We start from the raw sequence: 19,309 nt of genomic DNA, 5'->3' as shown, positions 1-19,309 counted from the left end.
CACAAAGTTTACAGTTGAAAAGGTAGATTCACATACTCAAGTTGTCCTAAAACTTCTTAAGAGTTTCCAATAGCTGAACCAAGGAGCCCTTCTTAAACTTAAGCTTAGAAATTATTAAAATTAGGCAAATACAGTTCTTCAGTCACACTGACCACATGGCAACTGCTCCAAGCCACCAGACTAACAAGACTAACAGCCGGTGTAGTAGGCCATGCGGTCTTTGACATGTAGATTCAAAACCTTCTGGGTGGATTCCACTGATCTTCCTCTGAAGTGATCTGTAAGGGTCCATGTATGATAAACAGAAAGTCAAATCTCTCTTTTCAAATGATGGACAGCAATCCATGCTGGAAATGCATCTAACTTGAGACAACATTGCCAAGCATTCATTTATTCAATCTACCAATTATTCACTAATTTGTTATTCATTAATATGATGCCTCCTAAAAGCAATTTTATGCCCAGCTTTGCCCTTCAGAAAGGATCCCCTGGGTGTGTCTTTCACAATGAGAAGGAGGAGGCCAACCCAACAATGAAAGAATAGTTGGGTTGAAATAGTGCCTCCTTCAGGCTGACTGTGATGAGTGTCTAGGTCACCAATCTGGGGCATTGTCACTGCATAAAGCAACTCCCAACAGGATCATCTAGGAGGAAAACCAGTCTCCCTTAGGTATCAGCATCTTTCATCCTGACCTCCAGCCAGCAGCAAACAACACCCACCAGGCATTCCACATTCAGATTGAACATGGCAGCACTATAGTGAGTCAGGGTATGTGCACAAATGTCTGGGTCAGCCTGAAAGCCTTAAAATCTGTAGAACAGAACTAAGCACAATGGAGAAGTTTGGTGGTAGACTCAGTATCATTATGCCTCTGGCCCTGTGGCATTCATTCATTTTTCATTTGTGCATTCACTCATTTGACAAATATTCACTAAGCCAGCAATTGCAAGGCAAGGTTGACAGTATTCCTGTGGGAAAAAAAGGCAGACCCTGCCCTCCAGAAAATCAGAATCTACTGTGGAAGAATAATTAGCAGGGCATATAAGATACCACCTGGGAAACTCAGGTAGAAATTGAGAAACTGCAGAGAGCTGGAAAGCATTGCACAGAGGAGCAAACCAGAGAAATTCTATCAATACTGTCAGGCTAACACAGGCTTATCCTAGGATGGAGTGGCTTGGGTGCCACAGGCTACCCTGAGCAGGGGTGGAGAAAATTAGGGGGACCTGTGGGGTGACAGCAGATAAGGGCTATCAGATCTTGAAGAATTCTGTACACTTGCTAAAGAATTTGGGCTTTTAATGAGGAAATCTAATGTTTTAGACATTAAGACAATAGAGAGTGGTAGTTCTCAACTACCGTCTGCCTGATAGAATCAGTGTGATGAGGGGGTGTATGGGAACTCTGTTTTCTGCTCATTTTCTTCTATAAACCTACAATTGATCTGAAGAGTCTACATAATTGATAGTCTTTAAGTCTAAAAGTCTATAGTCTACTAATTATAGGAAAATCACTCTAGACCAATGGCTTTGAAAATACAGTCCAGTCACCTCTAGAATCCTAAGGGTTGTTTCAGGAGAGCCATGAAGTCAGAGCTATTTGCACAATACTGTGCTCCTAAGACACTATTTGCTTTTTTTCGGATGCTTCTCTCACGAGTGCACAGCGGCATTTGCCAGAGGTTACGTGACATGTGCCGTCACAACAGATCGAATGCAGAAGCAGACCTGAGAATTCACTTGTCTTTTGTTAAGCCAGTCTTTAAAGAAAAGGCAAAGATGTAAACCAGCATTGCTGCTTTTACTCATTTTTTTCTGTCTTGGAACACATATGTTTTCAGAAAAATAGTCTTTTTAAGTTGGGTATATCATTGTTATTTCAAAGGAGTTAATAAATGAATAGTTTTGAGTGTCCCAGTTCTGATTTCTAATGCATTAAATATCGTTGGATGTGACCCACACAGATCAAAGCCTTTAAAGTCCTCAATAATTTTTGAAAGTGTAAAGGGATCCTGGGAACACAAAGTTTGAGAAACTGTGGTCTAGACCCCTCTACTAAAAGATAGAGAGCAAGCTTAGAAGTTAGCCAATGATAGAATTGACAGGAGGGGTTGTTTTCTCCTTTTCCTTTTTTTTTTTTTTTTTTTTTTTTTTTTTTCTTTTTCTCATTTAGAGAAGTTTGGGCCTGAATGGAATCCTAACATACAGGCAGGCTGGGTCCATAAAGGGCATTATTTCCAGTCTCCTGGACACTCTCTCCTCCCTCCTCATCAATTCTCATCAATCAGAAGCTTGGATTTGGCATAAAATGCTGACTGCTTCATTCTAAGTCTTAGTTTACACGCCTGTCCTTTGTACCAGCTGAATTAATGACAAACAAAGAGCGAGGAGGATTTCTTTGAAAGTGGGAGATCATTAAGATCTGCTCTGGATGGCTGATGAGAATTCTCCCTTCTTATCACCTAGATTAATTTTCCAAAGACGTTTGCCAATCCACTAGTGCCTTTTCTCTTTCTTACAGTTTAATAAGAGATCAGCTTAAGCCCTATTAAATTACCATTTTTGTATGTTTAAGAAACATAGCTGGATATTGGCCATTTCGTATGATGTAATCTAATAATTTCTGTGGCATTAAGTGCCACATTGTGTCTTACTGAACTCAGCCAAGAAATGTGTTTTGCACCCTTGGGTGCATACAGAATAGCTGCCAAAAAACCCTTTGTTCTGCCAGTGGCGAGATGTCTTTAAATGGGTAGTAGCCCTTGGTTTTGGCCTTATTTTGGAGACCTAGCTGAACCACATGCTGCTGGGTATAGTTGAGCTTGAGAGAAAGCCAAGGTGTGCTGCCTCAAGTCTGTGCTCTTGGAACATGGTGGCCACACACTGGATTGACCAACAATCTCTATTACCTGGCACATTTACATACTCCAGTGTAAGGTTAACTCCTATTTCTAGTGACATTCATTGCAGATCCTCACAGTGCTGTCTGAATCATATAGGGAAATTTAGATTATATCCACTATAACTCCTGAAATCAATGTATCGTATTGCACATAGGTAATCTGTGTTATCTAACTCAAATATTAAATTAACAATACTCTCTCACTCTCTGCTGTCAGATTCATGCATTTCTGCACACTGCTTTTTTTTTTTTTTTTTTTTTTTTTTTTTTTTTTTTTGCTACAGGATTTATCATCTGAAAAGGGTAGAGGATGATAAGTGATATCTACCTAAAATGTGTACTGGTTAAGGGCAATAATTTAAGAGAAGTTCTGGCTCAGTTCCAGGCACATGGTTGGATCTCAAGAACTATTATTTTTTTTTCTCTTTCCCATCCAAAACACACTCACATATACACTCATGCATATGCACAAACTCCTGCAAATACACACATTTGCATGCAAAACACCCTTGCACACACATGCACACCCAAAACAGTCACACACAGTCACACATGCCCACTGTGCTCATATGCATGAATGCTTGTAAATGCCAGGGCTGAAGACAAATGAAAGTGGTAGCCTTTTATACTACTGTACATAGAAGAATGCTTGAAAGATGGCACTGTGGAATAGAAGAAACATGTATCCAGAAATCAAAAACCTGGTTCTTATTCTACTGGGTTGCTCTTCAGTGTGTTATGTTCAATTGACAAATCCTTAATCCACCAGGCCAACCTTCCTCACCTGCAAGATGAAGGTGTGGAAGATGATGGAATCCTCTTGTGATCAGAACAGTTTGACAAACACGAACAAAGGCTTTGGGGTCTGGAAGGCATGGGTGCAAACTCCACCTTCATCCCTCACTAGTTCATTCATGTGGAAGCCCTGCTCTCTCCTGGGTTCAGTGGAGGACCCAGCTTCGTGGCTCATTGTGGAGGTTAAATGAAATACAGAAACACACCTAGCCACTGTTAGGATCTCACAGAAGGAAGGCTGGCACCCAACAGGTGACCAGATCCTGTCTCTACCAGAGCCCCAGGCAGAGAGGACTCACTATCTTCCCTGATGGGGAAATAGAAAATCTTCCCTGCCTCCTCTCAATGAACTTAACACTATATTCAAACATCATGTAATAAAAAAAAAAAGAAGGAAAGAAGGAAACCCCTCACACCCACTCTGGTACACCTTGGTGTTTGCCATTATTAGAACAGCAAACTGAATACTATTGATTCAGAGGGTTTGTGGTTTCCCGACCTGGTGCAGTTAAGTTTCCCTTCTATTCCTGTGACTCATGAATACACATCAAATCCTAAATAGTTTGTTTACTGTTTGAACAGATTTTTGCTTCTCTTCCTATTTCCCTTTGGACAGATAATCCAGGTTGCTTCTTTTCACCACAAAAGCAGATGCAAAACAAAAAAAAAGAAAAATACTGTTTTAGGAGTGAAAGATGTAAGACCAAAAATTTTATGGAGAGGTGAAAAGCTTCAGTAGAGAGACTTCTCTCAAAAAAAAATCTCAGTCCAATATGTCTCAGCATAATAATGCTCCTTTCCACCCCAAAAGTGTCCTAGATTGGGTAAGAAACTATACAATAACCTTACTTAGAAGCAGAACACTTAATTTAGATGGGTGGAGGTAACAGCAGGGCAGATCTTGACTTCCACATGGGGAAGAGAGGATTTATCCTTAACCCTTCCTAATTTGCATGACTTTTAAAACCTTGCTACTTGAAGTGTGGTCCTAGACCAGCAACACCACCCAGTGACTTGAGTGATTGTCACCAAAGCAGAATCTCAGACTACACCTACTGAACCTACTGACCCCAGGTGACCCTTGTGTGTACTCAAGTTGGGCAGCTGTACATTGGCAAACCTTGCCAGGGGCACTGCACCTTGCACACTCTGGGACTCTATTTTGTTCATGGAGAGTTAGGGATAACTTTTCTAAAATCTTAGAAGATTTCCAAGTTAGAGAGACCTTCCTCCAACCATTGTAAATGCATAAATCCCTTCTGAAAGACCTTACCTGGGTAGGGGAGCCCATTGTGGGCTGGGAAGCCTTCTCTCCTAGGAAAAGCTTTTCAAGTGTTTCCCTAAGGCAAGCTCCCTAGAACTACCACCTACTGGCCCATTGTTTACATTACAGAGCCACTTAGAGAAAAGATTACCTCTCTTTGCCTGTGAAGAATTTCCTTCCCATAAATAAGATCCCATATCCAGTTCCTTTAGGAGTCAGTGGGTTCTGAACATCTCACTGAAGAAATCACATTCCTCGGTGCCCTGGAACCACACCCCTGCCGGTGGGGCCACATGAAGCCACATCAGCAGGATGAATGTGGGTCCCTTAACTTTTTTCTGATGCACCAGCACATTCATAAATTATGGTTGTCTACATTATTCCCAGGCAGTTCAGTGGAGAGCTGTGGCTGGTCCAACTCTGAGACAGGTTATCTCTGTATGTCATCAGCCAGTACTTGAAGACGGGCATCTATCTGACAGGCAGGGCTAAAGATAAATCTCAATCAACAATGACAATAAATCTCCAAAAAACAATACTAGCTTCTAGAAACACCAACTACAGCAGAAAAAGTCCAGAACATAGGCACTGACCTCCAATAAGACACAATCTACCTGGAACAGATAGCGTAGGCACCTAAACATCAGTGCATCACTTAAATTTGTTTGGTGTTCTTGGCAATACTTCTAAGAGCAGAGAAAAGGAAGGCTAAATGATCTCCAGGCAACCAACTTAAAAAAGAGTTTCCTCAATAATCTAATAACTGCCACCTACTGGATGCTTCCTTTGTGCTTGGTTCACTCCACAGCTCCTGAGGGGCAGAATCAGGACCAGAACCCAGAGCTATATGCTTGTCAGCTATCTTCTAAAACATGGGATGATACTGCACTCCATTGGCTAAGTTTTTTATCTTCCATACAAGCCTGTCCATCTGGGTGGAGGGATGGGGATGAAAATGCCATAGTGGCAAGAAAGTATGACTAATTCCTTTTAGTCCATCAAAGTAGGGTGGACACATGATTTCAAAAACAGTTGGTGATGATATATTGACATAGTGTAGATTCAAATTCTTCTGCAACACGAAAAGGCTTATATTAATAATTATGATGTTGAGTCATCCTAGAGGGGGTAGCTAATTGAGACAACAGAGAAATGTGTAAAATGTTTTTAAAATATTTCCATTAAAATGGTTACTATAAATTATTATTTATTATTTCATGGCAATGCACTATAAATGAAGTTTTTTGTAGGATATCTTTGGGAGCAAGGCTGGCCTGGCTTTAAATTCTGGCTCTGCCAATTTACTAGCTTTGTGAACTTGAGCAAATAGCCTAACTTCTCTGGACCTCAGTTTGTCAACTCTAGAGTGGGCTTAGCAATACCAACTTCCAAGTCTGATAAAGGCATTGGATGGTAAACTGTGTTTACAGAATAAGGCACCCAGCAATGCATTTATTACATAACAAGAAAATAAATTAATGAGATAAAAATTAAAAGTTGTATAAATCTATAAGAGGTATTTCAAGACATGTATATATATATATATATATATATATATATATATATATATATATATATATATATAATCTCCTTTGGGCAAGAGAATATGGCAAATGTGGGATCTGGGATTGGAACTGTAGGTGGTTTATACTACTTCCTTCACTGCAGATTCATCAAGAAGTTGAATTTAAAGTTTGGGACAGAATGTCAATAATCATTGTGGAGAGGCAGGTGCTCTGTGTTTAGAATATCATGGGCCAAAGCTCGAGAATGAATAAGAAAGAGCTGGAAAGAACAGTAAACATGTGTTGAACTCCGAGTGACAATGAGAGCAGGGCATTGATAGATAATGGGGGAAGTTGGCTTTTATGCCCCACAACAGGAACAACAAACATTTTCCATAAAGGGCTAGATAGCAAATACATTAGGCTTTGTGGACCATACAGTCTCTGTCATGACTACTCAACTCTGCTGTTGTAGTGAGAAAACAGCCATAGACAATCTGTAACTTAATAGGTATGGCTGTGTTCCAATAAAACTTTATTTTCAAAAACAGGTGATAAGTAGGATGTGACCCCAGAGGTCATAGTTTTCCGACTACATCATATCTGATAGACTTAAAAAATAACTTGGAATCTCGTCATCAAGAAATTTCCTAAATGAAAAGGATCCAAAGAAAACTATTAAAATCCTGAAGTCCAGCCCAAGAAAATTTATAGGAAGAGATGACTTCTGCCATGAAAAATAAACTCTCTTCCTATCTTAGAAATGGCTCCCAGGAGAATATCCTGGGTAGGGGAGTGTTTTCTCTACTCTGTGTCTGAAAATATACCCCCAACAGAAAATTCAAATGTGCTAAAATATGCAATTTCTTCCAACCGGAGGTGGCAGTTTGGAGAAATGAAAAGACTCAGAAGCCAGAAGCTGCTACCAAACAGAGAGGTTTATGTTCCAATGGAGTGGAAGTCATGCCATGCCCTCTATGTCGGCTTGGTCTGGCAATGGATTGCCCATTCACCAGGATTTGGGCTTCCCAAGGCAGAGGCATGCACAAGGAGACCTGCTTTACCTCTGCAAAGGAGGAAGCTGGATGCCTGAGGGTGTTCATGATTCCATGACTGGCTTATTGAGAATTTATTGGACACGTTGCACACAGAGATTTTCTTAAGGAATTCTAAGGGACTTGCTGGCAAGAACCTCTATCTAAAGGTCAAAAGGAGAAAATGGCTTAGTTTCCAGAAGAGCCCATGGTTACTATTAGCAAACCAAACAAAAAGCTGGGAAAACAGGTTTTGTTTCTATGAGGTTCATGAGGGGAGTGTCAAGGACTGCCTCACTCACCTTGGCATCTCCATCACAAGGCTCAGAGACACAAACAGTAGGCACTCAGTAATGTTTGCTGCATGGGAGAAAGTTGTTTTTTACTCTTGTGATATTTCTGGTTCTCAACACAGCTGGCAAATGGGCTGGGCTATTGGCTGTTCACTGAAAGGATGAATAAGCATCACAAATCTGATTATTTCTGCTCCCTGTATCCTCAGGAAAAACATACCATCCTATGGCAAATATGCCATCTTGGAGTCTTGAGTTCACCAAACCAGGGGAAGAAGAGCAAGGGGCCCAGCTGGCTCTTGACATTTGGAACACTTCTACACAAAGCCTGCTTGAAAACTTCCCATGAGATCCTGCTCCTTCTGAAGAGGGTGCATAGTCTTAAATCTGCCCAGAAAGCTCACAAGTTTCAGAAATAAAATCTGTAGGAATTGGTTGACCCCACACATCATTGTGCCTGCTCTCAATGATAAATAAGAGGTCTTATATTCAAGAAGTGGAAAAATAAAGAGCTCAATTTCCAAAGTTCAGAGCTAGTTCTTGATCCCATAATTTGCCCTTTACACTTCAAATTAAGTTACTCTAGTTTTAATCTATATTTAACTGAAGTTAAAATATGTTTTGGGTATTAGAAGATATCTAAACTTTGAATTTTTGATCTCCATTTAAATGTTTGCTTCACAAACAATGTTTGCTTCCCAAATGTGATAGAATGGTTATGACATAGAATCAAGGTATTTTTGGGACACCAGAGTGGCTCAGTTGGTTAAGCATCTTACTGTTGATCTCAGCTCAGGTCTTGATCTCAGGGTGGTGAGTTCAAGCCCTGTGTTGGGCTTCATGCTGGGTATAAAGCCTACTTAAAAAAAAAGAAAAGGAATCAAGGCATTTCTTTGTTCTTCTGTAAAATTTGTTAAATCTTATTTCTTCACTGAATCATCCATATATTTCACTACATGTGTATTTTATGAGAGGAAATTTTTTATAAAGGTGAAATATTCACTATTTCCTTTTTTCACAGTACATTTTTCTATATCATTTAACTTTAAAATTTCTTACTTGAGGAAGTATAAACTATTTCATTCTGTGTCCATAATTATCTCATTTGCCAAATAAAATCAAAGAATTTAAAAAACTACTACTGTACCTGATTTGTAACTGTATAAGATACTTTCTGCACATTTTGACTATGAATCAATTTGAAAGCAGCAATTTCAAACTAAGTTAACCTAAAAACAACTACAACATAAGAACAAATCTACAATCAAATTAGTAGTCAAATAACCAACGGCAAGTGGAAATTTGGTCAACATATTATTTCTTCTATAACCTAATTCAAAATGCGACATTTAAAAATGTAAATCTCTCTTTTCAATGTTAGAGAAGCATTGATGAATATTTCTATGAGTAGGAAAATATTTATTAAAATAGTGGCCACCTATTGGTATTGATCTTATTCTTTCAACCGTCAACTCTTGGAAGAGACATCTGGGCCAGGAACCCAAGAGCAATGGAAAATAGAGAGCAAAATATCTTCCACCTGTGATGGCCCACACAAAAGGGGAAACCACAGTTCCAATGCCTTCTACTTACAAACCTAGAGAGCAAATAATAAATCATTATTTCATTGGAAAAAAATTGTCCCAAATACATTGATTGGATGAAGAATAGCTTCTTTGGTAATCACAGTTTTACTGCTGTCTTCTTCCCTTTCTTCTTCTCCTCCTTCCCTCCTTCTTCTTTTTTTTTTTTTTTTGTCTTCCCTTTTTTTCTTCTTCTTCTTCTTCTTCTTCTTCTTCTTCTTCTCTTTTCTCCCTTCTCCCTCTATCTCTTTTCTCTTTCTCTCTCTCTCTCTTTAATGGGGTTGGTCTTATATTATATAACTCTAGTTCTTTCTTTTTTTCTAATGAAAAAATGGATAAAAGTTAAAATAGTCTATCTTCCTGGCCCTTCACCCATCTTCTTTTCTGCTATTCATTTGCATCCCCAGAATTCTAGAACTGTTCACTTTGGGTCTTCTTGTCCACGATAATATCAAATTCACAAATGAATTCATAACTCTATGGATTTAAAGAAGCCTTGCAAAACAGAGCAAGGGAGCCAATGAAGACCTATAACTTCTCTGAAAGGCTAAGTCTTGGAAATATGTCCAGGAATCTAACATTCTACTTTTGGAACCTAGTAAACCAAACCCCCAAAGGTAAGTTCCAATAATATGAGTAGGAAAAACATCATATTGAGGGTCAGAATTCCTACTTTGGATCCCACATCTATCACACTAAACTCTGTAAAACTAGAAAAGTGGCTTGATTTCCTTGAAGCACAAATCCCTTGAGGTACATATGAGTGTTTAACATCACTAGGTCACTTTTTTTTTATCACTAGGTCACTTCTAACATGAACATTCTATGATTCTAAGCCTTAATCCTAACTGAGATATGGATAAAATATGTTCTACTGGAGTTACAACAAATTCAGAAGCTTATGTGCATTCTTTTTTGAAGTGGTAAAGTTTGGTTTATTAACTAGGATCCTCATTCATTTCTTCCATCACCTACTTTCATAGCTGAATTTGTTTGTAACTTGAGACAGCTTTTTCCACCCAAGGTTCTTTGCCTTGAGGAGCTGGAGGTAAAGTGTCCTATAATGTGAGAAGCAGTTCTCTGGGGTTTTGAACCCCTTTAGCCACACAGTAGTCTCCCTGGGAGCCACACTTCTTAGGATTACAATGATTAACTCTTTTGCTCTAAATACATCTGTGCTGTTTGCAAATACCTGACATCATATTTCAGACCATTGTTTTCAGAAGGACGTCTATGGCATATGAAATGAATCTTTATTTTTATAAGGTCAGGTTGGAAAAGAAAATGTGAAAAATAATGATCTACATATAAACTCATTTCTGAATGGTCTCAGCCTTCATGCCCACATCTATATTAGAAAAATAACAATACTTTTCTTCATGGTTTTGGGGTATTGAAAAAATAATGTATGTGCAATGCATGTGAAAGCATTGAAAATGTAAGATGCCATTCCCAAATTCCTAGTTGTTATCATGTAGTAACCCCCGAGCTAATGACTGGGGCTGCTGTTCTTTCTCTACGTTTTTGAAGTCTGCAGGGCAGAATAAAGCCATTTTCAATACATACGCAAAATATGTTTACAGATTTAAAAAATAGACTTATTTAATGATATAAGGCAGTAGGCCACTCTATGAAGTAGGTAAGAGAGATATTAAAATCTGAGTCATAATCTACATTTTAACAAGATTTCCAGGTGATTCTCCTACACATTCACATTTAAGAAGCACCAATGTTAGTGTGGTTGAGAGAATCAAGGCTGGAGTGTGAACTTTTAGTTGGTGCCTTTCAAAAAGTTGCCTTACAAAAAAGTGTTATTTACCAAAAAAAAAAAAAAAAAATACCAATGGAGTTTCAATGGTTAAGCGCCTTGCTTAAAGTGACAACTCTAGTGACAGTATCAGCAACTTATACCTGGGCCAGACCACCAGAATTGGTTGTCTTTACTTTCTAATGCATATCCTCATAAGTGACACATTTAGAAAAGTAAGTACAGAAGCAAGAGTCAGATTCTAGAATGATGCTTCTCAGTAAGCCTTTATTCTCTTACTTCCTACATTTCTTCATAAGGACTTCAGAAAACTTCTCATAAGGGATTGAAAATTTGGCCTAAGACTCCCTAAGATTTCCTAGCTGAGAGCTCTGGTGTCCTAGGTTATACCTGGGTGGCATGTCTTAAGAGCCTAGATCTGGATGCATGTTAAAAGCATGGTTAGCTTTCCAAAGGCCCCAATCAGAAGTCTATTCTCCAGCTAGGGTGTCTGGGTTCTGTCATCCAGCGCTAACACTGGTGCTTCTCAAATTTGTGCAGGTGAATCACCTGGAAATCTTGCTAAAATGTAGGTGATGACTCAGTAGGCCAGAGATCAGGCCTGAAGTTTTATATTTCAGTCAAGTCTCCAATGACTTGTGATGCAACAGGTCTTAGGGTTACAGTTTGGGTTGCAGGTTGCAGGTGTGTTATTTATCATAGGGATATTATAAGTAAGGTTTCACTGGGGAAACAAGTGGTGTTTCTTCTAGTGTTTCTTGAGTGGAGTATAAGCATCTGGCAAGCTCAAGAGTCAAAATCTCCTAATGGACCTGGGACTTCAGATTCTGTGGAGAGATATGTTTAGCCGCATTATGTAGGATTCATGAACAACACAGGAAGATGTGGAGAGGAGACCTCCTTAGTGAGATATATCTATTATTATTGATAACCCAATAACAATAACTTCAGCTTGTTGAGACTTACCAAGTGCTAAGCAAATATTAACTTGCTTCACTCAAATCTGAGACACAAAAAGACTCAGCGAAGTGTCATGTGTGACAATCAGTTATATCTCAAAATCCTTTTCTCCTTTCTTATGCCTTTACTATCCCAGAGTAATACAACTTCTCTGTTTTAGCTGGCACATGGTCATCAGCCTCGCATATAGGAAAGCTAGTCATGTGATTGTGCCCTGGGTAAGGGAATGAAAGTGCAAGTGATTGTACAACTTCTAAGTTGTAACTTTGTAGGAAAGGTGGCCACTGTCCCTTTGACCTCCTTTCCTTGACACAGGCTGGAATTTGGACAGTCTGGAGAGATCTTCCAACAGATGGAATCTGCATGTTGAGAATAGAATATACTGGGACCCAAGAGATATGAATGGGGCAATGAGCACTTTTACTATATATTTAATAATAATAAATGTTTTAAAAGGTAAAATTTTACCTGCTCTTGTTTGGGCCTTACAATGACTATGAGGGTTAGAGAGATAGGTCTAAATTTCACAGATGAAGACACTGAGGCTTGGAAAGGTTGAATAATTAAACTAAGAAACATCTGGACTTAAACTTGGTGCTTTGGCTATAAATCCTGTTTACTTTCTATTTCCTTGTACTGACCTGAGTCTGTGAAGACTTGGCAAGCTCCCTACAAAAGAGAGATTGGCCTAGGTTTGAAAAGCAAGCCAGAAAATATTAAAATGCAGGAGGAAGAAACTCTTTCGCTTGTGGGTGTAGGGTTGGACAGATCACTAGACTCAGGAAGGCTTCTACTTAAGGATGTCTTATATTTTCGTTAAAGGAACAAAACAAAACATTATACAGTCAAATGCTCTACCCCAAACAAAACATGATAAATCCAAAATTTGAAAAAAAAAATATGGGTCTACAAATCTAAGAAGCCTAACAAATTTGAGTTTGGATAAACCCAAAGAGACCCACAGTAGACCTATTATAATCAAACCATGGAAAGCCGAAGGCAAAGAGAAAATCTTGAAACAGCAAAAGAAATGCAACTTGTTATGTACAAGTGATCTTCAATAAAATTATCAGGATATTTCTCAGCAGAAACTCTAGAAGCCAAAAGATAGTAGAATGATATATTTAAAATATTGAAAGAAAAAAAAAACTGTTAACCAAGTATTCTATATCTGCTAAAACTATCCTTCACAAATGAGAGAGCAGTCAAGACATTTCCAGATAAACAAAAGCTACAGGAGTTCATTACCACCATACCTGCCCTGCAATATAGGGTAAAGATAGTCCTTTAAGTGGAAATGAAAGGACACTAGAAAGTAACTGAAAGCCATGTGAAAATATAAAGGTCTCCAATAAAGGCAAATACATAGACAAATACAAAAAACATTATTATTATAATTTTGGTTTATAACTTCACTTTTAGATTGCTATAAGAAATAAAGATTAATGAACAAAAATTTATAAATCTATGTTAATGTGTGTATATATATACATATGTTATTTATATAAATGTAATTTGTGACATCAATAACAGAAGTGGGATTAAAGAGAGTAGAGTTTTTGTGTTTGATCAAAATTAAGTTGGTATAAATTTACAGATTTTTAAAAACTATAGGATATTATATGTAATCCCCATGGTAATCACAAGGAAAACATCTATATAATATACACAAAATGAGAAGGAAATCAATATGTACCACTACAAAAAATCAACTAAACACAAATGACAGCAGTAATGCAGGAAATGAGGGACAAAAGAGCTATAAAACATATCCCCTCCAGAGAAGGCAAAAAGAAGTCCTTCCCTCTCAGTTATTATTCTAAATGTAAATGTGTTAAACTCTCCAGTCAAAAAACTTACAGTCATAGATTAACAGAACAGATTAAAACAAAAAAAAAGAACCAGTATCCAACTCTATGCTGTCTACCTACCAATATACCTTACCTACCTACCGACACACTGGTTGAAAGAGGAAAGATGGTAAAAGATAGTCCATGCAGATAGTAACCAAAAGAAAACAGGAGTGGTTCTACCAACATCGGACTTTAAGTGAAAAGCCATTTTGAGAAACAAAGAAGGACTTTATATAATGATAAAGGGTCAATTTTAAAGAAGATATAACAATTATAAACATACATGCACAAAACATCAGAGCTCCAAAACATATGAAGTAAACAAAATTGAAAGGAAAAATAGCTCTATAATAATAGTAGGAGATATTCATACCGCAGTTTCAATAATGGATAGAACAACCATCCAGAGGAAACCAAAGACTTGAACAACACTAGAGACCAACTGGACCTGACATACATTTAGAAAACACTTCACCCAACAACAGAAGAATACACACTTTTCTCTAGTTCACATCGAATGTTATCCAGGATACAGTACATGTTAGGCCACAAAATAAATCTTAGTAGATTGAAAGAGGTATCTTTTTTGATAACAATGGAATGATATCAATAACAGAAGTAAAGCTGGAAAACTCACAAATATGTGGAAATTAAATAGTGTACTCTTAAATGATCAATGGTCCAAAAAGAAACACAAGAGAAATTAGAAAATATCTTGAGATAAATGAAAATGAAACACAACATATTAAATTTGAGAGATGCAGTAAAAAGCAGTGCTAAGAGGCAAATCTATGGTTGTACATGCTTGCATTAAAAAAAAAAAAAAAAAAAGAGGGGCACTTGGGTGGCTCAGTTAGGCGAGTGTTGTGCTCTTGGTTTTGGCTCAGGTCATAAGTTCACAGTTTGGTTCATGGGTTTAAGCCCTGTGCCAAGCTCCATGCTGACAGTGCATGGCCTGCTTGGGATTCTCTCTCTCCCTCTCTCTGCCCCTCCCCTGCTCACTCTCCCTGTCTCTCTCTCAAAATAAATAAATAAACTTACAATTAACAAAATCTAATAAAAAGAAGAAAGATTCAAAATTAAAAACTTAACTTTATACTTTAAAGAACTAGAAAAAGTATGAGCTAAACCCAAAGCTAACAGAAGGAAAAAAAATAATGAAGATTAGATCAAAGGTAAATAAAGTAGGGAAGAAAAAGCAGTAGATAATATCAACAAAACCAAGAGCTGGTTATTCCACAGATCAACAAATATGATAAATATTTAGCTAGACTGACTAAAAACAAAAAGTGAGAAGACACAAATAACAAAAATTGGAAATGAAAGTAGGCATTTTACTACTGGTTTTTCAGAAATAAAAAAAGATTATGACAGAGTACTATGAAAAGTTATATGCCAACAAATTAGATCACCTAGATGTGATAGAAAAATTCATAGAAACACATAATCTAGCAAGACTGAATTATGGAGAAATAGATAATAATAAGGAAGACAATTAATTTATTATATAATTAGTAAGGAAATTTAGTAATTACATTAATTATAATTAATAAGAAAATTAAATCAGTAATCAAAAACCTTCAAACAAAGAAAACCCTGGATACAATGGTTTCCACCTGGTGAATTCAACCAATATTTAAAGATTTAACACTGATCCTTATCAAACTCTTCCAAAAACATTGAAGAGGACACTTTCGGGGCGCCTGGGTGGCGCAGTCGGTTAAGCGTCCGACTTCAACCAGGTCACGATCTCGCGGTCCGTGAGTTCGAGCCCCGCGTCAGGCTCTGGGCTGATGGCTCAGAGCCTGGAGCCTGTTTCCGATTCTGTGTCTCCCTCTCTCTCTGCCCCTCGCCCGTTCATGCTCTGTCGCTCTCTGTCCCAAAAATAAATAAACTTTGAAAAAAAAAGAGGACACTTTCTAACTCATTATGCGAGACCAGCATTACCTGATACCAAATCCAAAGACACTAAATGAAAACTACAGACCAATATCCTTTATGAATATTGATGTAAAAATTCTCAACAAAATATTACTATACTGAATTCAACAGCATAGTAAAAGGATTATTCACTATGACCAAGTGGGATTTGTTCCTTGAATTCAAGGAACACATGAAAATCAATCAATGTAATATATTACATTGACAGAATAAAGGAGGAAAACATATGGAATTATCTCAATTGATGCAGAAAAAAACCATTGGACAAAATTCAACATGTATGCATAATTAAAAACACTTAACAAACCAGGGCGCCTGGTTGTCTCAGTCAGTTAAGCTTCTGACTTCAGCTCAGGTCATGATCTCATGGTTCATGAGTTTGAGCCCCACATTAGGCTCTGTGCTGACAACTCAGAGCCTGGAGCCAGCTTCAGATTCTGTCTCCCTCTCTCTCTGCCCTTCCCCTGCTCTCTCTCTCTTTCTCAAAAATAAATAAACATTAAAAAATTGAAAAAAAAAAAAAAACAAACCATGGGTAGAAGAAAATTACCTTAATACAATAAAAACCACATATGAAAACCTGACAGTTAACATCATATACAATGGCGAGAGACTGAAAGCATTTCTCTAAGATTGAGAACAAGACAAGGATGTCTGCTTTCACCATTTGTATTCAATATATATCGAAGTTCCAGCCCAAAGCAGTCAGGCAAGATAAAGAAGTGCAAATCACCTAAATTAGAAAGGAAGAAATGAAAGTATCTCTGTTAACAGATAACATGATCTTATATGTAGAAAAGCCTAAAGATTCCACAAAAAATAGCTGTTAGACATGATAACTGAAATTCAACAAAATTTCAACATATAAAACTAACATAAAAATCAATTGCATTTATATACACTAACAATGAACAAGCTGAAAAAGAAATTAAGAAAACAATTCCATTTGCAATAGCACCAAAAAGAGTAAAATACTTAGGAATGAACTTAACCAAGAAGGTGAAAGACTGGTACACTGAAAACTACAATGTTTCCAATTGTTAAAATAAATTTTAAAAAGACATAAATAAATGGAAACACATCCATATTCATGGAAGACTTAATATTCTGAAGATATTGATACTGCCCAAAGTGATCTACAGATTCAATGCTGTCCCTATTGAATTTCTATTGTTGTTTTTACTAGAAATAGAAAAATCCATTCTAAAATTTATGTGAAATCTCAAGGGATCCTGAATATCCTTAGCAATATTTAAAGAGAACAAAATTGGAGGTCTCACACTTCCTGATTTCAAACTTACTGCAAAGCTACAGTAATCAAAATAGTGTGGAACTGGTATAAATGCAGGTATACAGAATAACTGAATAGAATAGAGGCCCTAGAAATAAACCTTTGCATATAGAGTAAAATTATTTTTTATTAGGTTTCCAAGAGTATTCAATGGAGGAAAGGACAGCTTTTTCAACAAATGGTGGAAAATTGGGCATCCACATGCAAAAGAATGAAGTTGGACTCTTACTTTAAACCATATACAAAAATTTGCTCAAAATCGATCAAAGACCTAAGTGCAATACCTGAAACAATAAAATTCTTAGAAGAAAACATAGAAGAGAAGCTTCATGACATTGAATTTGCAGTGATTTCTTGGCTGTGACAAGAAGAGTACTGGCAACAAAAGGAAAGGTAGATAAACTGGACCTCATCAGAATAAAATTAAAAATAATGTTGTACATCAAAGTACACTATCAACAAAGTGAAATGACAGCCATAGAATGGGAAAAAATATTGGCATATAATTTATCCGATAAAGGATTAATATTTAGAATTCCTAACGAACTCCTATAACTCAACAAGAATAAAGCAACCTAAGAACCCAATTTAAAACTGGTCAAAGGGGGCACCTGGCTGTCTCAGTCCACAGAGCATGTGACTCCTGATCTCGGGGTTATGAGTTAACAATTTTTTTTTAATTAAAAAAATAAGTAAGTAAATAAATAAATAGGCAAAGGACTTGAATGGACATTTCTCCAAAGATTACCATTAAGTACATGAAAAGATGCTCAATATCACTAATCACTCAGGAAATGCAAATCAAAACCACAGTAAGGTACTACTTCAGATTCATTAGGATTGCCATTATCAAGAAACAGAATAAAATAGATTAAAGATCTCAAATAAGCAGCATAACTTTATGACTAAGGGAAGTATAATATTTAAAACAAAAGTTAGTAGAAAAAATAAGAAGAAACAAAACAGAGAGTAAGTGTTTACAAAGGATGTGGAGCATTTGGACCCCTTGTACACTGCAGGTAGGAATGTAAAGTGGTGACAGCACTGTGGAAAACTGTATTGACGGTTCCTCCAGAAATTAAGTGTGGAAGTAGGATGATTTAGAAATTCCATTTCTGAGTATGTACCCAAGTTAATTGAAATCAGGGACTCCTAACAGATATTTGTGTATCCACATTCACAGCAGCATTATTAACAATAGCCAATAGGTGGAAACAACCTAAATGTCCACCCATGGATGAAAGGATAAACAAAATATGTATATACATATAGTGGAATATTCTTTAGTCTTAAAAGGAAGGAAATTCTGGCACGTGCTGTAACATGGATGAATCTTGAAAACACTATGGTAAGTGAAATAATTTTCCTCCTGCTGCAGATTTTAAATCATTTTCTAGCCTCCTGTAATTTCTACCTTTTATTGTATTTTATTTTTTAATTTTTTAATGTTTTTTTTTATTTTTTATTTTTGAAGGAGAGCGACAAAGCATGAGCGGGGTAGGAGCAGAGAGACAGGGAGACACAGAATTCGAGACAGGCTCCAGACTCTGAGCCCTCAGCACAGAGCCCAATGCGGGGCTCAAACCCACAAACTGTGAGATCATGACCTGAGCCGAAGCCGGACGTCCAACCAACTGAGCCACCCAGGCGCCCCTTTACCTTTTAGAGAATATGTTCAAAATGAAAGGATCAGGCAACCACACTGAACTGGAAGGTCTGAAAGTTCTGGAAAGTTCTGAATGTATCAACTTTCTGTTATTTTTTCCCACATGATAAACATATAGAGTAAATGTAGAGTTGAAACAATAGATATTATTTACTTTTATCAAGTTGCTCCTCTTCTTCCCTTTGCCCCCTGCCTCCCCTCTGTGCTCCTGTTGAGGTTCCCTCCTGTACCTGTCTCAGTGCCTGTGATGAGGATCAAGTGATCTCGTGTACATGAACCCCAGTAATAAAAAAATAGATGGCCCCAGACATCTAAGGCTGCTACTGTGAAGTAATAAAACTAATTCCTTAAACCATAAAATCCGCATAAAATCCATAATATACCACATACCCATGTTTCCTTGCACTCACATTTCTACATCCATCTTTGCACACACATGTATGATCTACAGAGA

The sequence above is a fragment of the Puma concolor genome, chromosome A3, assembly GCF_028749965.1.
Source record: "Puma concolor isolate L17-30 chromosome A3, mPumCon1.1.hap2, whole genome shotgun sequence".
NCBI lineage: Eukaryota > Metazoa > Chordata > Mammalia > Carnivora > Felidae > Puma > Puma concolor.
Note: the sequence above shows the minus strand (reverse complement) of the source record.